The sequence below is a fragment of the Phoca vitulina genome, unplaced genomic scaffold (genome assembly GCF_004348235.1).
Source record: "Phoca vitulina isolate PV1807 unplaced genomic scaffold, GSC_HSeal_1.0 scaffold2, whole genome shotgun sequence".
Lineage (NCBI taxonomy): Eukaryota > Metazoa > Chordata > Mammalia > Carnivora > Phocidae > Phoca > Phoca vitulina.
Window position 1 is genome coordinate 60,246,151 of NW_022589705.1, and position 13,242 is coordinate 60,259,392.

General features: G+C 40.5%; 1 protein-coding gene across 1 annotated transcript in view; it reads left to right on the forward strand.

Moving 5' to 3' along the window:
* TXNDC12 (thioredoxin domain containing 12) overlaps positions 1–13,242 on the forward strand; it is a 32,678-nt gene that overhangs the window by 3,455 nt on the left and 15,981 nt on the right. The gene's annotated exons all lie outside the window — the stretch shown is intronic.

Sequence of the window (13,242 nt, forward strand, 5' to 3'; positions counted from 1 at the left end):
AATGGGGCAAGGGAGTCACACAGCTAGTAAATGGACTCTCTGGTATACAAATCCTAGAGGCTATGCTTTTAACCAGTACACCATTCCTGCCTCTGAGTGCAGAAACTCCTTTGAAGACTTCACAGGAGAAATGAGAAAGCTGTTAGTGGGGACGGTTCATGTGCTCTCCAGCCTGAAACAGAGATGGATGACTTTGTCAAGTCTCTGGAATAAAAATTTGGCACTGACACATACGAAGTATTTACCTTCCACACTGCATATTCACAATAACCCTATGGGATAGATCATTTTGTTAGTCATATTTTGCATTTGTGAAAATAGTCAGAGGATGGAACTAGGCTTCCAACCCAGGTCAGTTCCACGGCAGTTGGACTCTCCTTTCTTAGCCACTGTGTTATTCTACCTCTCAGGTACAGTGTTGCTTGTTTTAGAGGCTTGGCCACCAGCTCTGACACTTGACCTTTTGTTTCGTCAGCCTGGGAGGGGGTGGCTAATACTTTTCTGATGTCTTTCACTTACATTCGTGAAAACAATTTTAAGATGAAGGGCTTGGGAATTCTGATGTAAATTCTGTGTTTAGAAACGGTCCCTTCCCCTCCCCCCTTCTAAAATTAATGTTTTAGGGAAAGAGCAACTGGATGTGGGAGGCTTCAGCTCACTTTGCAGATAGTGGCGTAAATTAAGTGGCTGTACATGTGACACTAGGAAATTGGACTGTCTTCCGATGTTCCACGTTGGCATGTGTGCATGCATGGGTGGTGTCAGGTAAGTAGGTGATTTTTTTTTTTTAAAGATTTTATTTATTTGACACAGAGAGATAGTGAGAGAGAGCACAAGCAGGGGGAGCGGCAGGCAGAGGAAGAGGGAGGAGCAGGCTCCCTGTGAGCAGGGAGCCCGATGTGGGACTCGATCTCAGGACCCTGGGATCATGACTTGGGCCGAAGGCAGACGCCCAACGACTGAGCTACCCAGGCACCCTCAGATCTGAGTGTTTCATTCTGCTTTGGTGAGGCCATATTCATTCATTTGTTCACTTAACCTTTGCTAGAGAGGCAGTATAGTAGTGTGTGGTTAAAGTACAGACTCTAGAACTTTACCACCTAGGTTCTAATCCTAGCTTTGCCATTTAATGCCAGTGTAACCTTGGGCAAGCTGTTTAAAGATTTTATTTATTTATTTGACAGAGAGAGACACAGCGAGAGAGGGAACACAAGCAGGGGGAGTGGGAGACGGAGAAGCAGGCTCCTTGCTCCACGGAGCAGGGAGCCCGATGTGGGGCTCGATCCCAGGACCCCGGGATCATGACCTGAGCCGAAGGCAGACGCTTAACGACTGAGCCACCAGGGCGCCCCTGGGCAAGCTCTTTAACTTTAGCTTCCATATCTGTAAAATGGGGATAATTAGGGCACCTGGGTGGGTCAGATGGTTAAGCATCTGCCTTCAGCTCAGGTCATGATCCCAGGGTCCTGGGATGGAGCCCTGCATCGGGCTCCTTGCTCAGCGGGGAGCCTGCTTCTCCCTCTCCACCCCCCCCCCCGACGCTTGTGCTCACGCTCTCTCTCTCTCTGTCAAATAAATAAATAAATAAAATACTAAAAAAAAATAAAATGGGGATAATTAGAGTTTCTACCTCATAAATTTATGTGAAGATAAGTTAACACATGTAAAAGCATGGAAAACAGTACCTGGCTTATAATGAATGCCATATGAGTGTTAGTCATTATTAATATTATTGTTGTTATCATTGCATTATGGTGATTATCACAAAGTAAGCATTCAAAAAATGATGTGGTGATTACTACTATTATGAAAAATCCAGTGTACTTTTTAAAAAAATTATTTTTATTTAAATCCAATTAATTAACATATAATGTATTATTAGTTTCAGAGGTAGAGGTCAGTGATTCATCAGTCTTATATAATACACAGTGCTCATTACATCACGTGCCTTCCTTAATGTCTATCACCCAGTTACCCCACCCCCCTCCCCCCTCTCCCAACCAGCAACCCTCAGTTTGTTTCCTATGATTAAGAGTCTTATGGTTTGTCTCCCTCTCATCTTGTTTTATTTTTTCTTCTCTTCCCCATGATCCTCTGTTTTTTTTTCTTAAATTCCACATATGAGGGTGCCTGGGTGGCTCAGTCATTAAGCGTCTGCCTTCGGCTCAGGTCATGATCCCGGGGTCCTGGGATCGAGCCCCGCATCGGGCTCCCTGCTCAGCAGGGAGCCTGCTTCTCCCACTCCCCCCTGCTTGTGTTCCCTCTCTCGTTGTGTCTCTCTCTGTCAAATAAATAAAATCTTTAAAAAAAAAAAAAAAAAAAATTCCACATATGAATGAGATCATATGATAATTGTCTTTCTCTGATTGATTTATTTTGCTTAGCATAATGCCCTCTAGTTCCATCCACGTCATTGCAAATGGCAAGATTTCATTCTTTTTGATGGCTGAGTAGTATTTGTGTGTGTGTGTGTGTGTGTGTGTGTGTGTGTGTGTGTGTACACACCACATCTTCTTTATCCATTCATCTATCGATGGACATCTGGGCTCTTTCCATAATTTGCCTATTGTGGACATTGCTGCTATAAACATTGGGGTGCATGTGCCCCTTCGGATCACTATATTTGTATATACCCAGTATATATATGTATAGTATATACCACTATATACTGTAAATACCCAGTAGTGCAATTGCTGGGTCGTAGGGTAGCTCTATTTTTTTAATTTTTGAGGAACCTCCATACTGTTTTTCAGAGTGGCTGCACCAGCTTGCATTCCCACCAACAGTGTAAGAGGGTTCCCCTTTCTCTGCATTGCCAACATCTGGTTTCCTGAGTTGTTAATTTTAGCCATTCTGACCGGTGTGAGGTGGTATCTCATTGTGGTTTTGATTTGTATTTGATTTGTATTTCCCTGATGCCGAGGGTTGTTGAGCACTTTTTCATGTGTCTGTTGGCCATTTGGATGTCTTCTTTGGAGAAATGTCTGTTCATGTCTTCTGCCCATTTCTTGATGGGATTATTTGTTCTTTGGGTGTTTAGTTTGATAAATTCTTTATAGATTTTGGATACTAGCCCTTTATCTGATATGTCATTTGCAAATATCTTCTCCCATTCTGTTGGTTGTCTTTTGGTTTATTGACTGTTTCCTTTGCTGTGCAAAAGCTTTTTATCTTGATGAAGTCCCATTAGTTCATTTTTGCCCTTGCTTCCCTTGCCTATGGAGACGTGTCTAGCAGGAAGTTGCTGCGGCCAAGGTCAAAGAAGTTGCTGCCTGTGTTGTCTTCGAGGATTTTGATGGATTGCTGTCTCACATTTAGGTCTTTCATCCATTTTGAGTCTATTTTTGTGTATGGTATAAGGAAATGGTCCAGTTTCATTCTTCTGCATGTGGCTGTCCAGTTTTCCCAATATCATTTGTTGAAGAGACTTTTTTCTTTTTTTTTTTTTAAAGATTTTATTTATTTACTTGACAGAGATAGAGAGAGAGCACAAGTAGGCAGAGTGGCAGGCAGAGGGAGAGGGAGAAGCAGGCTCTCCACTGAGCAGGGAGCCCGATGCAGGGCTCGATCCCAGGACCCCAGGATCATGACCTGAGCCGAAGGCAGCTGCTTAACTGACTGAGCCTCCCAGGTGCCCCGAGACTGTCTTTTTTCCATTGAATATTCTTTCCTGCTTTGTCGAAGATTAGTTGGCCACAGAGTTGAGGGTCCGTTTCTGGGTTCTCTATTCTGTTCCACTGATCTATGTGTCTGTTTTTGTGCCAGTACCATACTGTCTTGATGATGACAGCTTTGTAATAGAGCTTGAAGTCTGGAAAGTGTAATGCCACCAGCTTTGGTTTTCTTTTTCAACATTCCTTTGGCTATTTGGGGTCTTTTCTGGTTCCTACAAATTTTAGGATTATTTGTTCCAGCTCTGTGGAAAAAGTTGATGGTATTTTGATAGGGATTGCATTGAATGTGTAGATTGCTCTAGGTAGCATAGACATTTTCACAATATTTGTTCTTCCAATCCATGAACATGGAACATTTTAACATTTCTTTGTGTCTTCCTCCATTTCTTTCATGAGTGTTCTCTAGTTTTCTGAGTACAGATCCTTTGCCTCTTTGGTTAGGTTTATTCCTAGGTGTCTTATGGTTTTTGGTGCCATTGTAAATGGGGTCAATTTCTTAATTTCTCTTTCTTCTGTCTCATTGTTAGTGTATAGAAATGCAACTGATTTCTGTGCATTGATTTTGTATCCTGCCACTTTGCTGAATTCGTGTATGAGTTCTAGCAATTTTGGGGTGGAGTCTTTTGGGTTTTCCACAGAGTATCATGTCATCTACAAAGAGTGAGAGTTTGGCTTCTTTGCCAATTCAGATGCCTTTTATTTCTTTGTTTCTGAGTGCTGAGGGTAGGACTTCTAGTACTATGTTGAACAACTGTGATGAGAGTGGACATCCCTGCCATGTTCCTGACCTTAGGGGAAAAGTTCTCAGTTTTTCCCCATTGAGAATGATATTCACTGTGGGCTTTTCATATATGGCTTTTATGATATTGAGGTATGTTCCCTCTATCCCTACTCTGTGAAGAGTTTTAATTAAGAAAGCATGCTGTACTTTATCAAATGCTTTTTCTGCATCTATTGAGAGGATCATATGGTTCTTGTCCTTTATTTTATTTATGTCGTGTATCACATTGATTGATTTGCGGAAGTTAAACCACCCTTGCAGCCCATGAATAAATCCCATTTGGCCGTGGTGAATAATCCTTTTAATGTACTGTTGGATCCTAGGGTGCCTGGGTGGCTTAGGTGGTTAAGTGTCTGCCTTTGGCTCAGGTCATGATCCCAGGGTCCTGGGATCGAGCCCCGCATCGGGCTCCCTGCTCAGAGGGGAGCCTGCTTCTTCCTCTCCCGCTCCCCCTGCTTATGCTCTCTCTCTTTCTCTCTCTGTCAAATAAATAAATAAAATCTTTAAAGAAAATGTACCATTGGATCCTATTAGCTGGTATCTTGGTGAGAATTTTTGTATCCCTGTTCATCAGGGATATTGGTCTGTAATTCTCCTTTTTGGTGGGGTCTTTGTCTGGTTTTGGGATCACGGTAATGCTGGCCTCATAGAGTTTGGAAGTTTTCCTTCCATTTCTGTTTTTTGAAACAGCTTCAGAAGAATAGGTATTAATTCTTCTTTAAATTTTTTTTTAAGATTTTATTTATTTATTTGACAGAGAGAGACACAGCGAGAGAGGGAACACAAGCAGGGCGAGCGGGAGAGGGAGAAGCAGGCTTCCCATGGAGCAGGGAGCCCAATGCGGGGCTCAATCTCAGAACCCTGGGATCACGACCTGAGCCGAAGGCAGATGCCCAACGACTGAGCCACCCAGGCGCCCCCTTCTTTAAATGTTTGGTAGAATTCCCTTAGGAAGCCATCTGGCTCTGGACTCTTGTTTGTTGGGAGATTTTTGATTACTGCTTCAATTTTCTTGCTGGTTATGGGTCTGTTCAGGTTTTCTCTTTCTTCCTGGTTCACTTTGTAGTTTACATTTCTTTCAGATTGCCTAATTTGTTGGCATATAGTTGCTCATAATATGTTCTTCTAATTGATTGTATTTCTTTGGTGTTGGTTGTGATCTCTCCTCTTTCATTCATGATTTTATTTATTTGGGTCCTTTCTCTTTTCTTTTTCTAAGTTTGGCCAGGGGTTTATCGACCTTATTAATTCTTTCAAAGAACCAGCTCCTAGTTTTGTTAATCTGTTCTACTGTTCTTTTGGTTTCTATTTCATTGATTTCTGCTCTAATATTTATTATTTCTCTTCTCCTGCTGGGTTTAGGCTTTATTTGCTGTTCTTCTCCAGGTCCTTCAGGTGTAAAGTTAGCTTGTGTATCTGGGATTTTTATAATTTTTTGAGAGAGGCTTGTATTGCAATGTACTTCCCTCTTAGCACCACCTTTGCTGTATCCCAGAGGTTTTGAACCAATGCATTTTCATTCTCATTAGTTTCCATGAATTTTTAAAATTCTTTAATTTCCTGGTTGAGCCATTCATTCTTTTAGCAGGATGCTCTTTAACCTCCAAGTGTTTGAGTTCCTTCCAAATTTCCTCTTGTGGTTGAGTTCAAGTTTCAAAGCATTATGGTCTGAAAATATGCAGGGAATAATATCAGTCTTTTGGTATCGGTTGAGACATGGTTTGTGACCCAGGATGTGATCTATTCTGGAGAAAGTTTCATGTGCACTTGAGAAGAATGAGTATTCTGTTGTTTTAGGATGGAATGTTCTGAATACATCTGTGAAGTCCATCTGGTCCAGTGTATCATTCAAAGCCCTTGTTTCCTTGTTGATCTTCTGCTTAGATGATTTGTCCATTGCTGTGAGTGGGGTGTTGAAGCACCCTACTATTAATGTATTATTATCAATGTGTTTCTTTACTTTGGTAATTAATTGGTTTATATGATTGGCTGCTCCCATGTTGAGGGCATAAATATTTAAAATTGTTAGATCTTCTTGTTGGATAGACCCTTTAAGTATGATATAGTGCCCTCTACATCTCCTATTACAGTTTTTGGTTTAAAATCTAGTTTGTCTGATATGAGGATTGCTACCCCAGCTTTCTTTTGAGGTCCATTAGCATAATAAATGGTTTTCCACCCCCTCACTTTAAATCTGGACGTATCTATGGGTCTAAAATGAGTCTCTTGCATACAGCATATCAATGGGTCCTGCTTTTTTATCCAATCTGATACCCTGTGTCTTTTGATTGGGGCATTTAGCCCATTTTACATTCAGAGTAACTATTGAAAGATATGAATTTAGTGCCATTGTATTACCTGTAAAGTCACTGTTTCTGTGTATTGTCCCTGTTCCTTTCTGGTCTATGTTACTTTTGGGCTCTTTCTTTACTTAAAGGATCCCTTTTACTATTTCTTGCAGGGCTGGTTTAGTGATCACAGATTCTGTTAATTTCTGTTTGTCCTGGAAGTTTTTTACCTCTCCTTCTATTTTGAATGACATCCTTACGGATAAAGTATTCTTGGCTGCATATTTTCTCATTTAGCACCCTGAATATATCATGCCAATCCTTTCTGGCCTGCTAGGTCTCTGTGGATGGTCTACTGCCAGTTGAATGTTTCTACCCTTGTGGGACCTCTTGTCCCGAGCTGCTTTCAGGATTTTCTCTTTGTCTCTGAGATTTGCAAATTTCACTATTATATGTCAGGGTGTTGACCTATTTTTATTGATTTTGAGGGGGTTCTCTGTGCCTCCTGGACTTGAATGCCTGGTTTCCTTCCCCAGATGAGGGAAGTTCTCTGTTATAATTTGCTCAAGTATACCTTCTGCCCCCCTCTGTCTTTCCTCTTCTTCTAGGATCCCAATTATTCTAATATTGTTTAGCTTTATGGTATCACTTATCTCGCGAATTCTGTCCTTGTGATCAGGTAGTTGTTTATCTCTCTTTCTCTCAGCTTCTTTATTTTCCATCATTTTGTCTTCTATATCACTAATTCTCTCTTCTGCCTCATATATCCTAGCAATTAGAGCTTTCATTTTTAATTGTATCTCATTAAAAGCCTTTTTGATTTTGACTTGATTTGATTTTAGTTTTTATTTCTCCTGAAAAGGATTCTCTAGTGTCTTCTAAGCTTTTTTCAAGCCCAGCTAGTATCTTTATAATCGTCATTCTGACCTCTAGTTCCGACATCTTACTAATGTCCACACTGATTAGGTCCCTGGCAGTCAGTACTGCCTCTTGTTCTCTTTTTTGAGGTAAGTTTTTCCACCTTGTCATTCTGTCCAGAGAATAGATGAACAAGAGAACAAAATACTAAAATGGCAACAATGACCCTAGAGAAATATACACTAAACAAATCAGAAGAGACCCAAAATGAAAAAAAAAAAAGAGAGAATATAATCAGACAGGTGAACAGAACAGAGCAATACACTAGATCCTGTATGTATTTTGGTCTGTTTGTTAGAAAACTAGATCCCAAAATTGAAGAAAGAAAAACTTACATATGTATAAACATAAAATTAAATATAATGAAAGGATAGAATGTAACTGTAAAAATGAAAATTAAAAGACGAAAGAAGGAATATAAACAGACAGGTGAACAGAACAGAGCAATACACTGTATCTTGAGTGTATTTTGGTCTGTTTGTTGGAAGAAACTACATCCCAAAATTGTAAAGAAAGGAAAACTTCTATATATACAAAAATAAAATGAAATACAATGAGAGGATAGAATAACTGTAAAAATGAAAATTAACAAAGATTTTTTTAAAGGTTGATAAAATAAGATATTGGTCGAAAAAGGAAAGAGAACAAAAAAATTAAAAGACCAAAGAATCATGGGAAAAAAAACATGAATTCTATATACTATTTTCCCTTAGTGCTGGAGTTTTGCAGTTCTGTGTGATTGGTAAACTTGGTCCTAACTGGATGTTCTCGCTGATTTTCTGGGGGAGGGGCCTGTTGTGCTGATTTTCAGGTGTCTTTTCCCCTGACGGAACTGCACTGCCCTTGCCAGGTGAATTGTTTCAAACTATACCTCTAGGCTTATTCTTAGGGATAATGCAGTAGGACAGTTATGCACATGTTGGAGCACTGAGAAAACATGTTAATTAGGAATCAGGAGACCTAAATTCTGGTTGTGGCTTACTTTGTGGTTTTGGGTAGCCTCTTCTTTTTTCTAGGTCTTCCTAATATGAGAGGATTGCACTAATCTCTAAGTTTGTGCTATCCTAATACAGTAGCACTGGCCTCATGTCACCTTTAAGTTTTTTTGTTTTTTTTTTTTTAATTTATTTTTTTATTACGTTATGTTAATCACCATACATTACATCATTAGTTTTTGATGTAATGTTCCATGATTGATTGTTTGCATATAACACCCAGTGCTCCATACAGTACATGCCCTCTTTAATACCCATCACCGGGCTAACCCATCCCCCTACCCCCCTCCCCTCTAGAACCCTCAGTTTGTTTCTCAGGGTCCATAGTCTCTCATGGTTTGTCTCCCCCTCCAATTTCCCCCCCGTCATTCTTCCTGCTATCTTCTTCTTCTTCTTCTTCTTCTTTTTAACATATAATGTATTATTTGTTTCAGAGGTACAGGTCTGTGATTCAACAGTCTTACACAATTCACAGCGCTCACCATAGCACATACCTTTAAGTTTTAAATTAATTAAAATTGTAAATTCATCTCTTCAGTTGCATCAGCCACATTTCAGGTATTCAATAGCCACTTGTGGCTAGTAGCTACCATCTTGAACAGTGTAGATATAGAATATTTTCATCATTGCAGAAAGTTCTATTGAATGGTGCTTGAACAGGGTCTTTCTTAATAATAACCCCCTATGACTTTTAGCTCTGTCAGCTAGCTTCTTTTTTTTTTTTTTTTTTTTTTAAGATTTTATTTATTTATTTGACAGAGAGAGAGACAGCGAGAGAGGGAAGGTGGGAGAGGGAGAAGCAGGCTTCCTGCCAAGCAGGGAGCCTGATGCGGGCCTCAATCCTGGGACTCGAAGATCATGACCTGAGCCGAAGGCAGACGCTTAACCACTGAGCCACCCAGGCACCCCTGTCAGCTGGCTTCTTAGTAGCTCAGGTTTATGGAGAAATTTAATTTTACCTGATATTAATCTAGCTTCTCTGACTTTCTTTTGGGTGACATTTGCCCAATATATAGTTTTAATCAACTTACTTTGAACTTTTTCAAGTCCTTGTTTTAGATACTCTTCTAAATGTTATAGGGGTAGTTTTTTTTAAAAAAAACCTAAAATCTGACAATTTCTTTTAACTTTAACTGACAAGTTTAGTCCACTCATTTTTATGGTGATTATTGATAGAACTGGTCTTTTTTTTTTTTTTTTTTTTTTAAAGATTTTATTTATTTATTTGACAGAGAGAGACACAGCGAGAGGGAACATAAGCAGGGGGAGTGGGGGAGGGAGAAGCAGGCCTCCCGTTGAGCAGGGTGCCCGATGTGGGACTCGATCCCAGGATCCTGGGATCATGACCTGAGCCGAAGGCAGACGCCCAACGACTGAGCCACCCAGGCGCCCAGAACTGGTCTTTTTAAAAAAGATTTTATTTATTTATTTATTTATTTATTTATTTATTTATTAAGATTTTATTTATTTGACAGAGAGAGACACAGAGAGAGGGAACACAAGCAGGGGGAGTGGGAGAGGGAGAAGCAGGCTTCCCGCTGAGCAGGGAGCCCAATATGGGGCTCGATCCCAGGACCTTGCGATCATGACCTGAGCTGAAGGCAGATGCCCAATGACTGAGCCACCCAGGCACCCCTATTTATTTATTTATTTATTTATTTATTTATTTATTTATTTGAGAGAGAGCGAGAGAAAGCACATGAGAGAGCTGGGGGGAGGAGCAGAGGGAGAGGGACAAGTCGACTTTGCGCTGAGTGTACAGCCTGATGGGGCTCCATCACATGACCCCGAGATCATTTCCTGAACCAAAATCAAGAGTTGGACACTTAACCGACTGAGCCACCCAGGCGCCCTGACAGAGCTGGTCTTATTCCTCTCATCCGGTCTGCATTGCTACTGTTTTTTCTGTGCTTTTTTCTCCCCTTACTTTAGGGGTTGAGTATTTTATTGTTCTTTTTTGTTTTATCTCCATTATTAGTTTGGAAGTTGGCACTCTAGTTCTATTCTTTTGGTGGTTACTTTTGAAATTTTACTTGCATACTTACAAAATCTAACATTAATATCTTAAGACTCCAATGGTAAGAGGGTCTTAAGAATTTCAACTTTAGTCACCTCCTCTTTACTTATAAGCAAGTATTCAGTGCTTTAGTTTTGTCTTTTCTTTTAACACTACAAATTGAGTATTAGCATTCTTTGCACAGATATTATTTAGATTTATCTACATCTTTACCAGTTTATTTGCTCACTGTTCCTTGTATCTAGGTTTTCTTCTGGAATCATTTTCTTCCTGAAATGTGCCCTTTATTTATTCTTTTAGTTTCTCTGGTTCTTTTCTCCTAGGTGACTATTTCATATTTCCCTTTGTCTTGGGAAGTATTTCCCAATACTTCCTGTACAATCTTTGCTCTCAGCTGGTGACCATACTTCCTATTTAACAGAAAACAGAAGCAATTGGAAGAGGACTTTCAAAAATTGTCATCACTACATCTACCCACCTTCTAACACCAGTGTCCATATATTTTTCCTCCCCTGTCTGTGCTCCTAGCAAAAGCCAATCCCTCTATTTGGGTACTCACTCCCATTTCCTTTCACCTACTCAGGATATTTTTGACTATTCCTTCTTGTCCTATATCATCAATTGTCCTACCTTTATTATATCATTTCTATCAACTTTCAACATCCCTATACTTTCCTCCATATTGAATTAAAAACTCTTCCTCAACTCACTGCTCCCTCTAGCAATTGTCCCTCATACAGCAAAATTCTGTGCAGGAGTTGTAGGTACTCCTCTAATTCTTCCCCTCGGTTACCTTGATTTTGCTCTAAATAACACTTTCATCCCACTCTTCTAATTGAAACTGGTCTTCTCAAGGTCAGCATTGTTCTCCAGTTGTTAAATGTTGTGGTCATTTCTGATTTTATAGGAGCATTGGAGTCAGTTGATCATCCTTCCTTCTTGAAATGTCTTGGAAACACTTGGATTCCGGGACTCCGTGCACTGCTAGTTTTCTGCTGATCTCACTGGCAGTTCCTTCTCTTGTCTTTGTCAGTTCTTCTTGAACCTGACCTGGGAGTGCTCCAGGGCTCTTGGACTCTTTCTTCATGTACGCTCACTCTCTTGGTGATCTTATTCAGTCTCAGGCTTTAAATAACATCCATATTCTGATAACTCTCCCTTGAATTTCAGCCTCAGACATTCAGTTGCTTATTCAGCATCTCTACTTGGGTGTCTGGTAAGCACCTCAAAATGAACATATCCAAATCCAAACTCTTAATGTTTCTTTTTTTTTTTTTAAGATTTTATTTATTTATTTGAGAGAGAGAGCGTGCTCACACAAGCAGGGGGTGGGAGGGGCAGAGGGAGAAGCAGACTCCCTGCTGAGCATGGAGCCCAACACGGGCTCCACACAGGTTCGATTCCAGGACCCTGAGATCATGACCTGAGCCAAAGACAGAGGCTTAACTGACTGAGCCACCCAGGCACCCCTAAAGTCTTAATGTTTCTTTCCAAAACTCACTCTAGGGGCGCCTGGGTGGCTCAGTCAGTTAAGCGTCTGCCTTCGGCTCAGGTCATGATCCCGGGGTCCTGGGATCGAGCCCCACGTCGGGCTCCCTGCTCTGTGGGAAGCCTGCTTCTCCCTCTCCCACTCCCCCTGCTTGTGTTCCCTCTCTCACTGTGTCTCTCTCTGTCAAATAAATAAAATCTTAAAAAAAAAAAAAAAGAAGGACACCAGTCATAATGGATTAGGGCCTACACTAATGACCTCATTTCAATTTAATTACCTCTTTAAAGACCCTGTCTCCAGATACAATCATATTCTGAGTTACTGTGGTTTAGGACTTCAACATAGCAATTCGGTGGGGTAGACACAATTTAGTCCATAATAACATATATCTGCCATTACAGAATCATACAGAATAGTTTCACTGCTATAAAAATTCTATGTTCCACCTACTCATCCCTCCCTCCCTTGTGAACCCCTGGCAACCACTGATCTTTTTACAGTCTTCATATTTTTGCCTTTTTCAGAATGTCATATAGTTGGAATCATATATTATGTAGCCTTTTCAGGTTGGCATTGTTCACTTAGCAATATGCATTTGAGTTTGCTCTGTGTCTTTTTGTGGCTTAATAGCTCATTTCTTTTTATCACTGAATGTCCATTGATTTTGTATTTCAACAATTTTTTTTTTTTTTTTTGAGACAGAGAGAGAGAGAGAGGGAGGTGGGGAGGGGCAGAGGGAGAGGGAGGGAGAGAGAATCCCAGGCAGGCTCTACACCCAGCGCGGAGCTTGATCTCACAACCCTGAGATCATGACCTGAGCTGAAATCAAGAGTCAGACACTTAACCGACTGAGCCACCCAGGAGCCCCAACAAATTTTTTTATGTAGGCTCCATGCCCAATGTGGAGCTTGAACTCACAACCCCGAGACCAAGGGTCAGATGCTCTACCGACTGAACCAGCCAGGCACTCCTGTATGTTTAATTTCTAAAAGGTCTATTTGGTGCCTTTATAGATTTGCCTGTTTATTTCCTGTGTTGCATTCCCATTTTTGTGATCCCCTGTGTTATTTCTTCAAATAT